This window comes from Symphalangus syndactylus, chromosome 20 (assembly GCF_028878055.3).
Source record: "Symphalangus syndactylus isolate Jambi chromosome 20, NHGRI_mSymSyn1-v2.1_pri, whole genome shotgun sequence".
Lineage (NCBI taxonomy): Eukaryota > Metazoa > Chordata > Mammalia > Primates > Hylobatidae > Symphalangus > Symphalangus syndactylus.
In genome coordinates this window covers 18,166,475-18,185,911 of record NC_072442.2, presented here as the reverse complement: position 1 = coordinate 18,185,911, position 19,437 = coordinate 18,166,475, and positions in this window count along the sequence as shown.

Here is a 19,437-nt window from a genome sequence, read left to right as displayed (position 1 = left end):
TCAACAAAAGTTGACATTTAGCTATTTTGATTAAAACAAACAAAGAGTCAAATTATTACCATCCTTAAAGACATAAAAATGATTATTACTGTGAATAACTATACAGCAAAAAAATAGACAGATGAGGTGGACAAAGTCCTTGAAAGACACAAACTACTGAAACAGACTCAAGAAGAAATAGATAATCAGAATAGGCCTATAACAAGTGAAGAGACTGAATTAAGAAGTTAGAACCTTCCCTCAAAGAAAAGCCCAGGACCAGATGGTTTCACTGGTGAATTCTACGTGTAGTTAAAGAAGAATTAATATCAATCCTTCTCAAACTCTGCCAAAACACAGAAAAGAAGGAAACATTTCCTGACTCATTCTAAGAGGACAGTATTACTCTGATCCCAAAATCAGGCAAAGATAACACAAGAAAACTATAGACCAATATCCCTTATAAATTTAGACACGAAAATCTTCAACAAATACTAGGAAATTGAATCCAGCAACATAAAAAAGATTATATCCTATGACCAAGTGAGATTTATTCCAGGAATGCAAGCTTGAAATAATTTAATTCAGTAATCAATTAATGTAATACACCACATCAAAAGAATAAAGATTAAAACTACATGATTATTTCCATAGATGTGGAATAAACATTTGACAAAATCTAGTATCTTTTTATGAAAAAACAATAAACTAGAACTAAAAGGAAACTTCCTCAAGCTGATAAAATGCATCTATGAAAACCACACAGTTTACATCATACTTAATGGAGAAAACTGAATGCTTTCCCCCTTAATATCAGGAACAAGATAAGGATGTCTGCTCTTGAAACTTTTATTCGACATTACTGGGGATTCTAACCAAGGCAACTAAGCAAGACAAATAAATAAATCATTGAGATCAGAAAAGAAGAAGTGAGCCAAGCTTGGTGGTTAGTACCTGTAATCTTAGCACTTTGGGAGGCTGAGGAGAGAGGATTGCTTGAGGCCAGGAGTTAGAGACCAGCCTTAGCAACATAGTGAGATCCCCATCTCTAAAAAAATTTTTTTTAGAAGTGGGCAAAACCAAATAAATTTTTTTTTAAGTAGCCAAGCATGCTGGTGTGGCCCATAGTCCCAGCTACTTGGGAGGCTGAGACAGAAGGATTACTTGAGTCCAGGAGTTCAAGGCTGCAGTGAGTGATGATCATGCCACTCACTCCAGCCTGGGCAAGAGAGCATCTCTAAAAATAATAATAAACAAATAAGTAAATAAGTAAATAAATAAATGAAGTAAAACTTGCAGGTGACATGATCTTGTATTTAGAAAATCCTAGAGAATCCACTAAAAAATTTAAAACCAATAAATAAATTCATCAATATGGAATGTACAAGATCAATATACAAAATTCAGTTGTATTTCTGTAGAGTACCAATGAACAATTCAAAAATGAAATTGAGAAAACAGTTTAATTTGCAATAGCATCAAAAAGTATAAAATACCTAGAAATGAATTTAACAAAAACATCTCATGTTTATAGATCAAAAGATTTAAGATTATTATTATTATTATTATTATTTTTTTTTTTTGTGAGACAGAGTTTTGTTCTTGTTGCCCAGGCTGGAGTGCAATGACGCAATCTCGGCTCACCACAACCTCTGCCTCCTGGATTCAAGTGATTCTCCTGTCTCAGCTTCCCAAGTAGCTGGGATTACAGGCATGCGCCACCAGGCCCAGCAAATTTTGTATTTTTAGTAGAGACGGGGTTTCTGTATGTTGGTCAGGCTGGTCATGAACTCCCAACCTCAGGTGATCCACCCACCTCAGCCTCCCAAAGTGCTCGGATTACAGGTGTGAGCCACCACGCCCAGCCTAGATTTAATATTATTAAGATGGCTGAACTCCTCAAATTGATTTATAGAATCAACACAATTATCGCACCTTCCATTTCCAAACTTACTACACAACTACAGTAATCAAGACAGTATTATACTGCCATAAGGATAGATATATAGACAATGGAATAGAGTCAAGAGTCCAGAAATAAACCCATACATTTATGGTCATTTAATTTTTGACAAGAGTGAATGACAATTCATTGGGGGAAATAGTTCAACAAATGGTACTGGGACAACAAGATATTCACATGCAAAATGAGGAAGTTAGACTCCTACCTTATATAAAAGTGAACTCAAAATGGATTCGAGATTGAATTTAGGAGTTAAAACTCTTAGAAGAAAACAGAGGTAAATTTTCTTGACTTTGGATTAGGCAATGGTTTTTAAAATATAAATTTTATTTTTTTTAGAGCAGTTTTATGTTCACAGCAAAATTGAGAGAAAAGTACAGAGAGTTCTCATATAATTCCTCCCATACACATGCAGTCTCCACTATCAACATCCCACACCAGGGTGGTACATTGTTACAATCAACAAATCAACATTGACATCATTATCAACCAAAGTCTATAGTTTCCATTAGGGTTCACTCTAGATGTTGTATGTTCTATGAGTTTGGACAAATATATAGTTGCATATATCCATCACTATAGAATCATACAGAATAGTTTTACTGTCCTAAAAATCCTCTATGCTCCACCTGTTTGTACCTCCTTCCCTTATATTTACGACTAGTTTACATCCTCTTTCAAAAAACTATACCACTTCATGGGTAGTGCAAGTATATAGCAACAGAGTATTCCCAATTTGTCCCTCCCACCACTTGTAACATTGCTGTCATTCATTTCACTTATCCACAAACTATAATCACTAAATATATTGCTGCTATTATTATTTTGAACAAGCATATGTTGGATCAATTAAGAAAAAGATAAAATATTGTGTTTTAACTTCATTTATTCCTTCTCTAATGCTTTTCCTTTTTTTTGACTTTTCTTTTTATTATTATTGTTATTATTATACTTTAAGTTTTAGGGTACATGTGCACAATGTGCAGGTTTGTTACATATGTATCCATGTGCCATGCTGGTGTGCTGCACCCATTAACTCGTCATTTAGCATTAGGTATATCTCCTAATGCTGTCCCTCCCCCCTCAGTCCCCGGAGTGTGATGTTCCCCTTCCTGTGTCCATCTGTTCTCATTGTTCAGTTCCCACCTATGAGTGAGAACATGCGGTGTTTGGTTTTTTGTCCTTGCGATAGTTTACTGAGAATGATGGTTTCCAGTTTCATCCATGTCCCTACAAAGGACATGAACTCATCATTTTTCATGGCTGCATAGTATTCCATGGTGTATATGTGCCACATTTTCTTAATCCAGTCTATCATTGTTGGACATTTGGGTTGGTTCCAACTCTTTGCTATTGTGAATAGTGCCGCAATAAACATACGTGTGCATGTGTCTTTATAGCAGCATGATTTATAGTCCTTTGGGTATATACCCAGTAATGGGATGGCTGGGTCAAATGGTATTTCTAGTTCTAGATCCCTGAGGAATCACCACACTGACTTCCACAATGAATGAACTAGTTTACAGTCCCACCAACAGTGTAAAAGTGTTCCTATTTCTCCACATCCTCTCCAGCACCTGTTGTTTCCTGACTTTTTAATGATGGCCATTCTAACTGGTGTGAGATGGTATCTCATTGTGGTTTTGATTTGCATTTCCTTTCTTTATGTAGATCTGAGTTTCTGGCAGTTTGCTAGGGCTGTTAAAACAAAATACCACATACTGAATGGCTTAAACAACCAGAATTTATTTTCTCACACTTCGGGGAGCTAAAAGTCCATGATCAGAGTGTTAGCAGGTTTGATTTCTCTCTCCTTGGCTCGTAGATGGTAGCTTTCTCCCTGTGTCTTTACATGGTCATCCCTTGATTTAAGTGTGCACGTGCTTGGGATCTCTGTCTATATCTTAATTTCTTCTTCTTATAAGACTACCTGTCACAATCCATTAGGGTCCAAACTGATGACCCAATTTTAACTTCGTTACCACTTTAAAGGCCCTACAAAGAATTTTGAAAAAAAAAAAAAAAAACAAAAAAAAAACAGTTTAGCCCACAACACTGATCTATATCATTTTCTGGAGAATTTCTTCTAGTTTTTTTTTTTTTTTTTTTTTTTTGAGACGAAGTCTAATTGTCACCCAGGCTGGAGTGCAGTGGCACAATCTCGGCTCACTGCAACCTCCGCCTTGTGGATTCAAGTGATTCTCCTGCCTCAGCCTCCCAAGTAGCTGGGATTACAGGCACACACCACCATGCCCAGCTAATTTTTGTATTTTAGTAGAGACAGGGTTTCACCATGTTGGCCAGGCTGGTCTCAAACTCCTGACCTCAAGTGATCACCCGCCTCGGCCTCCCAAAGTGCTGGGATTATAGGCATGAGCCACCGTGCCTAGCCAATATTTCTTGGAAAGTAGGTCTACTGTAAGTGACAAATTTTCTCAATTTTTGTTTGTCTGAGAAAATCTTTATTTCTCCTTCACAAGAAGCGTAACTTAGCTGGATACAGAATTCTGGGTTGGTGGTTTTTTTCTTTCAATACTTTAAATACTTCACTTCACTGTCTTTTTGCTTGCATGTTTTCTGAGAAGTGCAGTGTAATTCTTATCCATGCTTCTCTATAGGTAACATGACTTTTCCCTCTGGCTTTCAAGATTTTCTCTTTGTCTTTGATTTTCTGAAATTTGAATATGGTAGGTATGCCTAGGTGTAGATCTTCCCAGGCTGAAGTGCAGTGGCATGATTCTGGCTCACTGCAACCTCCACCCCCTGGGTTCAAGCAATTCTTGTGCTTCAGCCTCCTGAGTAGCTGGGATTGCAGGCATGCCCCACCATGCCTAGCTAATTTATTGTATTTTAGTAGATATGGGGTTTCACCATGTTGCCCAAGCTGGTCTCTAATTCCTGAGCTTAGGCAATCTGCCCGCCTCAGCCTTCCAAAGTGCTAGAATTACAGGCATGAGCCACCATGCTGAGCCCTAGGTATAGATCTTTTGGTATATATTCTGCTTGGTGTTCTCTGAGTTTTCTGGATCGTGGTTTGTTGTCTATCATTAATTTTGGGAAATTATCAGTCATTATTGCTTCAAATATTTCTTCTGGTTCTTTCTCTCTTCTCCTGGTATTCCCCATTACATATATGTTATACCTTTTGTAATTGCCCCACAGTTCTTGGATATTATATTCTGTCTCTTTTTGTAATTTTTTTCTTTGCATTTCAGTTTTGGAGATTTCTATTGACATTTCTTCAAGTCCACTGATTCTTTCTTCAGCTGTTTGTTCAGTATATTAATGAGTTTACCAAAGGCATTTTTCATTTCTGATACAGTGTTCTTGATTTCTAGCATTTTCTTTCAGTTCTTTCTTAGGGTTTCCATCTCTGTTTACATTGTCCACCTATTCTTGCACATTGTACACTTTTTCTACTAGATTCTTTAGCATATTAATTATAGTTGTTTTAAGTTCCCAGTCTGATAATTCTAATATCTCTGCCATATTTGAATCCTCTTCTGATGCTCGCTCTATGTTTTCAAATTTTATTTTGTCTTTTAATATGCCTTATAATTTTTTGTTAAAAGTTGGACATGATGTACTTGGTAAAAGGAACTGAATAAATAGCTTTATTGTGAGGTTTTATGTTTATCTGTCTAGAAGTTAGTTTGTGTTTACTATTTGCTGTACCTGCAGGTGTTGGGGGCTACAATTTCCTTTGGTATCCTTGCTTTTGCCTCCTCTGCTATTTTTCTTAAATAATGTCTGAGATGTGCAGTTCTTTATGTTATATACCCCTGTTATTATGTAGGAGCCCTATTGATGTGGTAAGGTTTGGTGGGAGGGAAAGCATTCTATGGTCTTATGATTTGGTCTCAATTTTTTAGTGAGCCTATGTACCTGGCTCCTCAAATTCTTCTCAGTTTTATTTTGTTTTGTTTTCCCTGTTAGGTGAACCAGGAAGGATTGAGGGGGCTATAGTTGGACATTTCCTCCCCCCACGTGAAAGGCTAGAGGGAGCCGAATTTGGGTATTTCTCTTCCCACAAATTGGTTGGCTCTAATAAAATCCCAGTTTGTTGGGCTCTGATAAAGTAGTTTCTCTTGAGGGCAGGCCTTGTTAAGAACAGAATGTTCTGGACATATTTTAAATTGGCTACTTTCCCCCTCCATCACCTGGAAGCACAAGAGGATATTTTTGTGATTTTAACAATGATAACCTAGTAGGGCTCTTGGAGGTAAAACTCACAAAAGTGTGGGGATCCTCCTGCAACTGGGTCCCCGTGAAGTCTCTAACTCTCAAACTCATCTACACTGTGCCTCTGGCAATTTATCAGTAACAGTTCAAGTTTTCTCACCCCAATTTGGTTCCCACAGAGATTTCTGCTGTCTTAAGTTTTGATTCTCTATAACTGCCCATCTCTCTCTCCAAGTTTGGGGGCAACAGTTTGCCTTATGATCTCAATTCTCTGGAGGATCTAAGAAAAGTTGTTGATTTTCAGTTTTGTCAGCGTTCCTTGTTGTCAGGATGGGAAAGATGACTTCCAAGATCTTTGGAGACAGCAGATCTGCTGTCTCTTTGGACACCAGATCTCACTTTCACTTTTGAATGAAATTTTCACTGGATATAAAATACTAGGCTGGCAAGATTTTCCCCCCAAGAACTTTGAAGATGTTGTCTTCTGGCATCTGTTGTTATTAAACAAAGGTCTGCCATCATTCTCATCATTCGCCTGTATATAACTTTTTGCTCTTACTGCTAAGACTTTTTCTCTTTACCTCTAGTTTTTATCAGTTTAACTATGATGTTCCTAGGTATGATTTTCTTTGTAGTTATTTTTCTTGGTTTTGGCTGAGCTTTTTAAGTCTGAGGGTAGATCTTTTAAATAAAATGGAAACCATTTTAGCCAATATTTCTTCAAATTTTGCCCTATTTTCTCTCTCTCCAGTTGACACCCAAGTTACATATATGTTCGACCACTTGATATTGTCTCACAGGTCACTGAGGTTCTACTCATTTTTCCTCAATGATTTTTTTCTTTGTACTTTAGTTCATATAGTTTCCATTATTGTATCTTCAAATTTATTGATTGCTGTTTTTAATCTGCTGTCAAGCTCATCCAGTAAACATTTTATTTCAAGTATTGTATTCAGCTCTAAGAGTTCTGGTTTTGTTGCAGTTTTCAAATATCTGTTAAAATTCTCCCATCTCTTTACCCATATATTTATCTTTTCCTATAAAAGCTTTAACATGTTTATAATAGTTTATTTAATGTTCTTGCCCAATTCCAACATTTGGTTGTCTTAGGATCTCTTTCAGTTGACTGTTTTTTCTCTTTAAGTCTCATTTTTATGTTTTTTAAATATATCTGGTTTTTATTACATACTGAAAATTGTGAATAACATATTCTAGATTCTGTTATATTCCTCTGAAGAATTTTGAATTTTATTCTGGAAGGCAGTTAAATTACTGGAAAATAGCTCTAATCTTGTGAAGGCTAGATTTTCAACTTTGTTAGAATGGGTCTATTCTGATTTTGCTCTTAGTCCTGTGATATAGTCCTTATGTGTAGAGTAGCCTTCCTGGGGTTTAATAGGAAAGCCCTAGTGTTCCCCTAACTTAGTAGAACTTGAACTCCAAACTCTATTTTCCCAGCAATAAGCAGCTGCTGAAGTCTTCTCAGCTCTTTCTACCTTACAGCTACAGCTTTCCACTGGGCAGTTGGAGACATGCCTTTCACATGTACAATTGTTCAAGAGTCAACCAAGGATTGGAAGGATATTTATACTTACATTTTGGGGTTCCCTTCTTTGTGGCACAATCATGCCCAAGATTTCTTCCCTTAATTTCTAGTCATTCTAGCAGTCTCAGATTTAACCTGTGTTTCCTCATTCTCGTAAGACTGAAACTTTCTGCTTGAGCTTTATTCCCTGACACATGAACTGGGGCATTCACTGAAGGGAAAACTAATTAAAGTTCTCTCCAAATGTGTTTCACAACTTTCAAGGATTGTGTCTCCTGAAGTTTCTGTTTTTGGTCACTCTCTAGTACTTCAAAAATGGTTTTATTTAAAAAATTCAAAATTTATAATTGTTACTGGTAGGAGGAGTGATCTAATAGAAGCTACTTCACCATTATCAGAAATTGTCTTTTCATAAATAGTATAAAATCTTTAAGGTTTTAAAAAGTTTTAAATTAGGATTCTAATAAGATGCCTACATTGAGATTTGTTGATGTGTCTTTTTTTTTTTTGAGACAGAATCTCACTTTTGTCGCCCAGACTGGAGTACAATGGTGCGATCTTGGCCCACTGCAACCTCTGCCTCCCAGGTTCAAGCAATTCTCCTGCCTCAGCCTCCCCAGTAGCTGGGATTACAGATGCCCGCCACAACACCCAGCTAATTTTTTTGTATTTTTAGTAGAGACAGGGTTTCACCATGTTGGCCAGGCTGGTCTCGAACTCCTGACCTCAGGTGATCTGCCTGCCTCGGCCTCCTAAAGTGCTGGGATTACAGGTGTGAGCCACCATGCCTGGCCTTGATGTATCTTTTAAGTCTCTTTTAATCTATAGGTTCCCTCTCCATTATCTGTTTTATTTATTTTATTTTTTTTGCAATTTATTTATTTGATAAAAGCCAATCAAGGTATTTGTACTATAGAGTTTTCCACAATCTGGATTGGGCTGTTTGTTGTCCTATGGTATAGTTTAACATACTCCTCTGACCTGTATTCTCCATAAATTGATAGTTGCATCTAGAGGGTCATCTAGATTCAGGTTTGACTTTGGCAAGACTACTTCATAGGTTGTGTTCTTCCATCGAGAAGCATTAAAGAGTATCTCTTTTTTCATGATGTTAACAGCCATTGATTCTCAACGCCTATGGCCATTAATTCATCAGAGTTGCAAAATAGTGATATTTTAATTCTGTCATCCCTTATGTAGTTATACACTGTACTCCTAGAAGAGATTTTCCCTTATCTACTATTTGGTTCCTCAGAGGTACAGTTTAAATAGGAAAGTCAGGATAAATTCTTGATACCGTCCTTTAACATAATTATTGTCATGAATTTCTTCACTAGCTTGCATAATAATAATGTTTTTTGTTGTTTTTTATTTCTTAGTTTCACCATAAGCTCAGAAACTTAAACATTTAGATGTACAGATGCTCCTCAACTTATGATGGAGTCACATTCTGATAAACCCATCATAAGTTGAAAATACCATAAATAGAAAATTCATTGAATACACCTAACCTACAAAACACCATAGCTTAGCCTAGCTTACCTTAAGCTCAGAACACTTACATTAGCCTGCAGTTGGGCAAAATCATCTAACACAAAGCCTATTTTAGAATAAAGTGTTGACTATCTAATGTAATTTATTAAATACAGTATTGAAAGTGAAAAACAGAATGGTATATGGGCACTCAAAGTAGTTTCTCTGAATGCTTTCACACCATCATAAAGTTGAAAATTTCACACCATCATAAAGTCGAAAATTTCACACCATCATAAAGTCATCACTGTCACACCATCATAAAGTTGAAAATTTGTAAGTCAAACTACTGTAAGTCAGGGACCATCTGTATTTCAGTTTATGTCAGATTTCTAAAAATGGAATAAAAGCTCAGATTTTATTTACTTGCTGGTTAATATAACCACATTCAGAAGACATTACAGTTTGGCATGGAATACAAAACTGTATTGGACCAAAGGCATGAATGGAACTTCACACAGAAAGGTGTTCAAATGGCCAATAAATGTGTGAACAGGCGCTCAACCTCAGTAGTTATCAGGAAAGTGCAAATTAAAACCATAGTACGACACCACTATACACCCACCAGAATGGCTAAAATGAAAACAGAAAATGTTAAAGATGTAGAACAGCCAGAATTCTCATTACACTGTTAATGGAAATATGGGTTGGTATAACCATTTTGGAATACCGTTTCATAGTAGCTACTAAAATTTAACATACATATGTCCTATGCCGAGCAATATTCCTGGGTGTATACCCAACAGAAATGCATACATATGTTCACCAGAAGACATACAAATTGTTTGTAGCAGCACAATTCATAGTAGCTATAAAATAGAAACAGTCATAGAAAGGATAAATAATCCCAAATCTACCACTAGCAGTGATTGAGTTTTGAGTAGATAGACTTAGATGGTTACCTTTCATATTTCCTGACCAGTGAGTTTTAGGGAAGGATATTTATGATTTTATATTTTTCCAAGGTACTGGATCCTCTCAAATTCATACATTTAATGTTATACTATGGATGACCTATTGTCAAGCATTTTATAAATACTTATTATAGGTTGTAAAAACTATTTCTATAATATGAATATTTATATAGACAGAGATACTCAGTAAATGTTTGTCAAGTAAATGATACATCCTCCACAGCCATGAATGAAAATGAACTCCAACCACACTCAAAAATATTGAAGAATCTCACAAACATGTTGAAAGAAAAAAGTGAGGTACAAGTTCAAAAACTAGCAAAAGGCTGGATGTGGTGGCTCACACCTGTAATCCCAGCACTTTGGGAGGCCAAGGCAGGTGGATCACGAGGTGAGGAGTTCGAGACCAGTCTGGCCAACATGGTGAAACCCCGTCTCTACTAAAAATACAAAAATTAGCCAGGCGTGGTGGCACGAGCCTATAATCCCAGCTACACGGGAGGCTGAGGCAGGAGAATTGTTTGAACCCGGGAGACGGAGGTTGCAGGGAGCCAAGATCACGCCACTGCACTCCAGCCTGGGCGACAGAGCAAGACTCCATAAAAAACAAACAAACAAATAAACAAAAAACAAAAAAACTAGCAAAATTGACGTTTGGTCTTTATAGTCAAGTTAGTGAGCTGGTAGGGAGGCATCTAGTGACTGCACTTCCAGGATGCTATTTCTTGATGTTCAGTTTTTTTCAATCTGGCTACAGGTTAATTGGTATGTTCATTTAGTGAAAATCTATTGAGATTTTAACTTACTAATTTGTGTACTTCTCTGTATGTTTGCTATACTTCAATAAAATGTCTTAAATATACAATATGTGGGCTCGGCGTGGTGGCTGTAATCCTGCACTTTGGGAAGCCGACGAGGGCGATCACTTGAGGTAGGGAGTTCAAGACCAGCCTGGCCAACATGGTGAAACCCCATCTCTACTTAAAAATACAAAAATTAGCCAGGCGTGGTGCCGGGTGTCTGTAATCCCAGCTACTAAGGAGGCTGAGGCAGGAGAATCGCTTGAATCTGGGAGGCAGAGTTTGCAGTGAGCTGAGATCGTGCCTCTGCACTCCAGCCTGGGCAACAGAGCAAGACTCTTGTCTCAAATAAAATAAAATAAAATACAATAAAATATGATATGATATGTGATATCCTTGTCTAACTGTTTCCATACTTTATTAAGTAATGCTTATTTATATAAGTAACAATTTTTGGCCTCCATTGGATCCAAGGCATTTTAGGAACATGAGTAAAACAGATTCCTTTCGAGTTGCTCACATTGGTTCATTGGTAGAAAAATTGATGCAATGAAACTGAACTCCTAAGTCTCCTGTGGCCCAATTTTATCAATTCCCAGTGTTTGGAGATCAAAGCAAATTAATTTAAAACGATTCTAAAAATTTAAACACATGCAACCCATGAAAAAGTTTAGTCTATTTTTTCATAACTGATCAGACAAGTCAGCTGTTGCAAAGGTAGCCTTTGTATAATAGGGATTTTGTGGGTTTTTTAGGGGGATTCATGTTAACACATTTGATAAACTTTTATCTTAATGCGCCTTTCTGGAATACCAGTCTGACCTCAATCTGAACAAAGCCTTAGTTGATGATGTTTGCAGGAGGTAGCTTGGTCATTTTCTCAGCCTGTATGTTTATTATTGAATGTTAATCAGATTCATCATTAAAGATTTCATCTGCCACACAAATGCATAATTGGCTATGTCTGAGTGGCTACCTTTTGTCTTGAGCAGATTGCTAAAACTGCATTAAGCATCATTAGACCAAAATGATGACCTTATTAATTTGCCCTTTACTTGTTTTCCAACAGATTGGGCCTTATTATTATGCAAACACACTGTAAAGAACAGTGTTAGAAAAAGCTCATGAATTTCTCTTAGTTCATAACAGGCTTTTATGCTTGAAGGATGCATGAAATGATTGCCAATCATGTTTATTAAGCTGTTTTTTGGATGTCTATTGTAGAGCACCATTCAGAAGCTGTGACTTGAAACTATTACAAAGGTGACAAAATTATAAATTAAGAATTGCTCTTCTACCTTGATTTATTTTATCTTCCACTTTTGTTAATAAAATGGTGCAGAGGAAATAAAGATTAAATATACTATTTAAACTTGTATGTTAGTTTTTTAAAAAATGAATCAATGAGAGAGAGATAAACAGAAAATAATCGTGAAAGTATAATTTTTAAGCAGTATATATATTACATCCACATTTTTACTACAACATATTTTTTCTTAAACTCACATTTGTTGAGCTTTTCTGTATGTGACTCACAGAATGTTATTTGTAAAATATCCATCTACGTTTAAATATTCCAAAAGAATGATATGTAATGACATCTTTCACGTTCTGCTATTATTGTTATTATTAGGTGAACTTGATGGAAATGAAATGCATGAAGTTGGCTGTCAGCTGCAATCTGACAATTTCAGCATAATTGGTTTAAGCAGGATGTGCCTCATACTGATCTCTAGAATGTCTTTGGTAATCTGTCTGCTCTTGGAGTTGAGACTTGGCCATAAATGAAGTTATTGCAGCCTTAGAATGAAATCCTCACCCATTAAGGGTTCAGGTGGACTTAGCTTTATAATCTGGTTTAAAAGTTTTGAGTAGATATATTTAGATGGTTACCTTTCATATTTCCTGACCAATGAGTTTTAGGGAAGGGTATTTATGATTTTATATTTTATCAGGAACTGGAGCCTCTCAAATTCATACGTTACACATTATATTAGGGATGAGTTATTGTTAAGCATTTTATAAATGCTTATAATAGATCGTAAAAACTATTTCTATAGTATCTATTTAAGAGTGAAAATATTTGCCCTTTAATGGAAATATTTTTATAGTATCTGAACCAAACTTTTATACAGCACTGTAAAACAGACTGGCTTATGGTGTAGGTGAGTGATAGTCTAAGTGGACTTAGTTACTGTAGTGCCAAAATAATTCTTATGAGTTGACAAATGGCACAATGTAAATGTAATGAAATACCATTCATTTGTAAAAGACAGCAAATATTCGTCAATATAGCTTAAACAAAACACTGCTTTAATAAAGATGATCAGTTGGCCAGTTTTGTTTCGATGCTAGATTTTTTGCAGAAGTTGTTCCTTGACCCTAAAACACTTCTTTCCATCACTTTGACTATCTTGCCTTTCCTATTTAGGACTCATCTCCATTGTGAAACCTTCCTTTAACCTTGTGGCCACATGAATCCCTCACTTTTCTGATAATGCTTCCTGTCTATTGTATACATTTAACCACTCAATCATAAATAGCTTTTGATATCTGACTGGTGTTGGTCTTCTATTCCCCTTGAGATATGTTCTTCACAAATAGCAACTGTAACCAGGAAGGAAGGAAGGAAGGAAGGAAGGGAGGAAGGGAGGGAGGGAGGGAGGGAGGGAGGGAAGGAAAAGAGAAAAGAAAGGAAGGAAGGAAGGAAAAGAAAGAGAGAACGGGAAAGAAAGATGCTCAATAAATGTCAAAGTGAACAATCTCTTTTTCTTCAACATCTCTAAGTCACACTTCTAGTCATTCCTCTCATTCCTGGTCTTACTACTTTTTTCTGCTTTTTAAAATAATTTTTCTAATTATAAATATGTATCAGGTGTAGGTGGGAATGTGTATGTACTATGTATACAGTGTATTCATATAATTTGAATCGGTCCTAACAATAGTGTAATTTTGTCAAAAGGCAAAGACTCCTTATATAACATTTAGCAGACAATTGGTAGGTGTTAAGAGAGTCTGAGTTTTTTTCTTTTCTTGGTGGGGACAGGATCTCACCTTTTTTTGGTGCAGACAGGACATCAGCCCATCACGTTATTTTCATCATTAGTGTAGTGATTATTTTTACAACATCATCTAAATCTTCTTAGAACTCAGTGGATCTTAACTCCTGGCCTGTATGTCCTTGTAACGCTGAGTTAATACTCCGTTCGGGCATTAGAAAGAATACTGGATTAGGAATTTTAAAACCTGAGTACTAGTCTTAGCTTTACCTCTGTAATTCCCTTAAAATCTAAATAAGAACAGCATGTGAAAGACTAATTCCTTTGCCCAAGATTTCTGTGAATCTGGAGGGCGGGATTGGTATGTTTTCTTCTTTACCATGAAGTTCAAGCTTATGCTTCTGTTGATTTTATTCAGGTACAAATTACTTCTTCTTTCTCCATATGCTGTCCCTGTCTCACACTGTGCTAACCCAGATATGGAATTGAATAAATATTCCTTTTTTAAAAAAGAGAAGGAGAAAGAGAGAGGAAAAAGGAAAAGGAACGAAGAAGGAGAAGAAAATGAATAAAAAGAAACTTACTTGAATTTATGTCTGTAGATACATAAACTACAAGGTTGACTGCACATTTGGAAAGAGGGATATTTAAATGCAAAGAATTACACATCACAGTGTATATTACCTACTCCTATGCTTTTTTTTTTTTCTTTGAGACAGGGTCTCGCTCTGTTACCCAGGCTGGAGTGCAGTGGCATGATCTCAGCTCACTGCAGCCTTGACCTCCAAGGCTCAAGCGATTCTCCCACCTTAGCGTGCTGAGTAGCTGGGACCACAGGTATGTGCTACCATGCCCGGCTTATTTTTTATTTTTTTTGTAGAGACGAGGTTTCGCCATGTTGCACAGGCTGGTCTCAAACTCCTGGGCTCAAGGGATCCTCCTGCCTCAGCCTCCCAAAGTGCTGGGATTATAGGCATGAGCCACTGCACCTAGCCAAATACTCCTCCCATTCTTTAAAGGTACTTCGGTGACCCCAAAGATTGCTAACCATCCTTTTCCTTCCTCATTTGTTCTATTTTTAATTCTACACTATGCTAATGCCCTAATTCCCGGTTGTTTCGAATGTGGAGAAGTTTACCTAGCTCTTACTTCCTGTCTCCAGCTGTCCGTGTTCTCAGAATCTCATTTTTTATACCCCACGGTCACATCGAAGTGTTTTTCTAAGCAAAATATTTTTCTGTTACCTCCCTAATAGAAAATAAATTTTTCTGATAACAGTAAAGACAATGATTTTGCTACAACAGGATGAATTTAGGCAAACTGCTGATACTCTCTAAACCTTAATTTTGTCATCTGTAATTGGAGGTGTTCTCTCTGCTCTTCCTGGGGCTCAAAGTAATAAGTATAAATATATATATACACACACACACACACACATCAAAGTGTTATGTGAACTGTAAAGTTTGATGCACATTTAAGAGCAATCATGTGGGAGAAAGCATGGTGTAAGTAACACTGAATTTCAATTGGAAAGGATATGTGCTTATTCTGTACATTATTTAATTTATTCCTGACAATAGTGAATAATCATTACCAAAATTATTACATATAAAGAAACTGAGACACAGAAATGCCAAGTAATTTGCCCACTGTCAAATAGTTATTGAGTAGGAGAGCTAGAATTTAAATTCAAGTCTAATTGCTTACACAGCCTGTGGACCTGTTTGTTTGTTTTTCATTATGTCTTACTGATGAATTTCAGTTACTACATGTACACTCTTTGAAATGGTCTATATATTTTTTTGCCTTTTAAGAAGCTCAAAGCTTTTCCAGATTTAGAGAAGGATGTCTCTCACTATATAGGTAACATCAACAGTAACTTAAAGGATTAGAAATCGATATAGCAAATGCTTACAATTATTAATGATATACATTGTACATTCTAAACATCAACGGTATATTTTAGTCAACATTCTAAATTCTAGCAAGGCTTTTTAATATTAAATCAATTCTGATATGTTACCAATTTGTTTGAGATTTGTAGGTAAGCAGATGAGTATTAAATAAATTTTATAAACATAAATGTATGTGCAATTTTTCTTTGGTTGTTATATTCTGACTTAAGAAATTTACAAGAGTGTGCATACATTTTTTATTAGCTAATGTATACATAGTTGTATTTTGTGCTACTGGTGGGCTTCAGCCATCATAAATTTATTTATAAACAAATTTTCTGTAAACTGTATGAAAATAAAGATCATAAAATTTGCCATATAGTAATACGTTTTTAATTTTTTTTTAAATTTTTGGAGGTGGGGTCTTGCTCTGCTGCCCAGGCTGGAGTGCAGTGGCATGATCATAGCTCACTGCAGCCTCAAACTCCTGGGCTCACATGGTGCTCTTGCCTCAGCCTCCCAAGTTAGCTAGGACTACAGACATGCACCACTGTGCCCGGCTATACCTACTTTAGTTATGGTATGATGCAGTTTTTAAGGAAAAAACTCATTTAGTTTTGAAAATTTGTCATGTGAGATTTGAAGGTTGCATGCATATTGTAAGAGTGCCCTAAAAGTTTTTTTTTTTTTTGCATACTGTCATTTTGTAAATTAATGTGTCTCTGCCTTCCTGAATTGAAACTTTAAGGTTGTATAGTCTTAAGCAGGAAATCAGAAGATAGCAAGAACAGCTGGTAAAAATAGGAATTAAAGATTGGATGTTGCATATTCTAACAGAGTCATTAAAGTAGGATTGTATTTTATGCTGATTGTGCTGCCACTGACCTTTCTTTTAGGAGTTACCAAACATAAGTCACATCTTTGTTATTGGCATGTTATTTGACTTTAGAGGAGTGAATTCAAAACATCAATCAAAAAAGAGAAAAGATTATTTTCAATATCGTACAGCTTTTATAAATGATATAATTTAATTGTTTGATTTTTCTGTGATCAGTTTTTCAAATATCATGGGGATTAAATAAGCTTTTAGAATTTTTTAAGTTGCAGATAGATTTGTCCCAAGAATGTTAATTATAGAGTATATCAGATAAATGAATAGCTTTAACAATAATTTGATTTACTAAATAAAACTCAATGTATAAATGTATAATAATATAGGCCAGGCGCGGTGGCTCACGCTTGTAATCCCAGCACTTTGGGAGGCCGAGGCGGGCGGATCATGAGGTCAGGAGATCGAGACCACGGTGAAACCCCGTCTTTACTAAAAATACAAAAAAATTAGCCGGGCATGGTGGCGGGCGCCTGTAGTCCCAGCTACTTGGAGAGGCTGAGGCAGGAGAATGACGTGAACCCAGGAGGCGGAGCTTGCAGTGAGCCGAGATCACGCCACTGCACTCCAGCCTGGGTGACAGCGCGAGACTCTGTCTCAAAAAAAAAAAAAAAGTATTAAGAAAATTATAAAGTTATATGAAACTTGCTTACTTTTTAAACTTTAAAATACTTTAATGACTTTTAAGTTCCTCCTTTAAGGTGGGCTGAGCATTTTCTGAGTAGTTGTGTATGAGCACATCATCATTTTATCTCCTTTAAAGGAGGGTGTATTAATTTGTTCTTGCATTGCTATAAAGAAATACCTGAGGCTGGGTAATTTATAAAGAAAAGAGATCTAATTGGCTCACGGTTCTGCAGGCTGTACAGGAAGCACGATGCTGGCATCTGCTTGGCTTCTAGAAAGGCCTCAGGAAACTGACAATCATGGTAAAAGGCGAAGGGGGAGCTGGCGCACATCACATGGCCAGAGCAAGAGCAAGAGAGAGACAGGGGGAGATGCCACACACTTTTAAACAACCACATCTCGTGAGAACTCACTGACTAACTTAAGGACAGTACCAAGGGGACAGTACTAAACCACTCATGAGAAATCCACCCCCATGATCCAATCATCTCCCACGAGGCCCCACCTCCAACATTGGGGATCACAAATGAACATGAGATTCGGATACGAACACAGATTCAAACCATATCTGAGGGTTTAGAGCTTTATTCTTTTTTTTAAGCTGTATCTTTAAAAAATATTTTTTCTCTGGGTACATAGTAGATGTATATATACGTGTGTGTGTGTGTGTGTGTGTGTGTGTATAGATAGACAGACAGACAGACAGATAGATAGATAGATTTTTTTTTTTTTCGAGATGGAGTCTCTTGTCTCCCAGGCTGGAGTGGAATAACATGATCTTGGCTCACTGCAACCTCTGCCTCCCAGGTTCAAGTGATTCTGCTGCCTCAGCCTCCTGAGTAGTTGGGATTACAGGTGTGCACCACTACTCCTGGCTAATTTTTGTATTTTTAGTAGAGATGGGGTTTCACCATGTTGGCCAGGCTGGTCACGAACTCCTGACCTCAGGTGATCCGCCTGTCTCAGCTTCTCAAAGTGCTGGGATTACAGGTGTGAGCCACCGCACCCAGCCATTAGATGTATGTATTTATAGGGCACATGAGATATTCTGCTACAGACATACACTGCATAATAATCACATTGGGGTAAATGGGGTATCCGTCACCTTAAGCATGTATCCTTACTTTGTGTTACAAACAATCCAATTACACTCTTAGTTATTTTAAATGTACAATAAATTATTGTTGACTGCAGTCACCCTGTTGTAACGATCAAATACTACACTTTATTCATTCTATCTAATTATATTTGGTACCCATTAGGCCATCCCAACTCCCCTCCACTCTCCCCTCCAAACCCCTCTACCCTTCCCAGCCTCTGGTAATCATCTGTCTACTCTCTATCTCTATGACTTCAACTGTTTATTTTTTTAGCTCTCATAAATAAATGAGAACATGAGAGGTTTGTCTTTCTGTGTTTGACTTATTTTCACCTAACATAATGACCTCCAGTTCCATCCATGTTGTTGCAAATGACAAGATCTCATTCTTTTTTATGGCTGAATAGTACTCCACTGTGTGTATGTACCACATTTTCTTGATCCATTAGTCTGCTGTTGGACACTTAGGTTGCTTCCAAATCTTGGCTCTAGTGAATAGTGCTGCAATAAACATGGGGCTGCAGATGTCTCTTTGGTATATTGATTACCTTTCTTTTGGGTATATATTTAGCAGTAGGGTTGCTGGATCATATGGCAGTTCTATTTTTAGTTTGTTGAGGAACCTCCAAACTGTTCTTTATTGTGGTTGTACTAATTTACACTCCCACCAACAGCGTATGAGTGTTCCCTTTTCTCCACATCCTTGCCAGGATTTGTTATTGCCTGTCTTTTGGATATGTCATTTTAACTGGGGTAAGATGATATCTCATTGTAGTTTTGATTTGTATTTCTCTGATGATCAATGATGTTGAGCCCCTTTTCATATGCCTGTTTGCCATTTGTATGTCTTCTTTTGAGAAATGTCTATTCAGGTATTTTTCCTATTTTTTAATCCAATTATTAGATTTTTTTTTCCTATTGAGTTGTTTGAGCTCCTTATATATTCTTGTTACTAATCCCATGTCAGATGCAAATATTTTCTCCATTCTGTGGGTTGCCTCTTCACTTTGT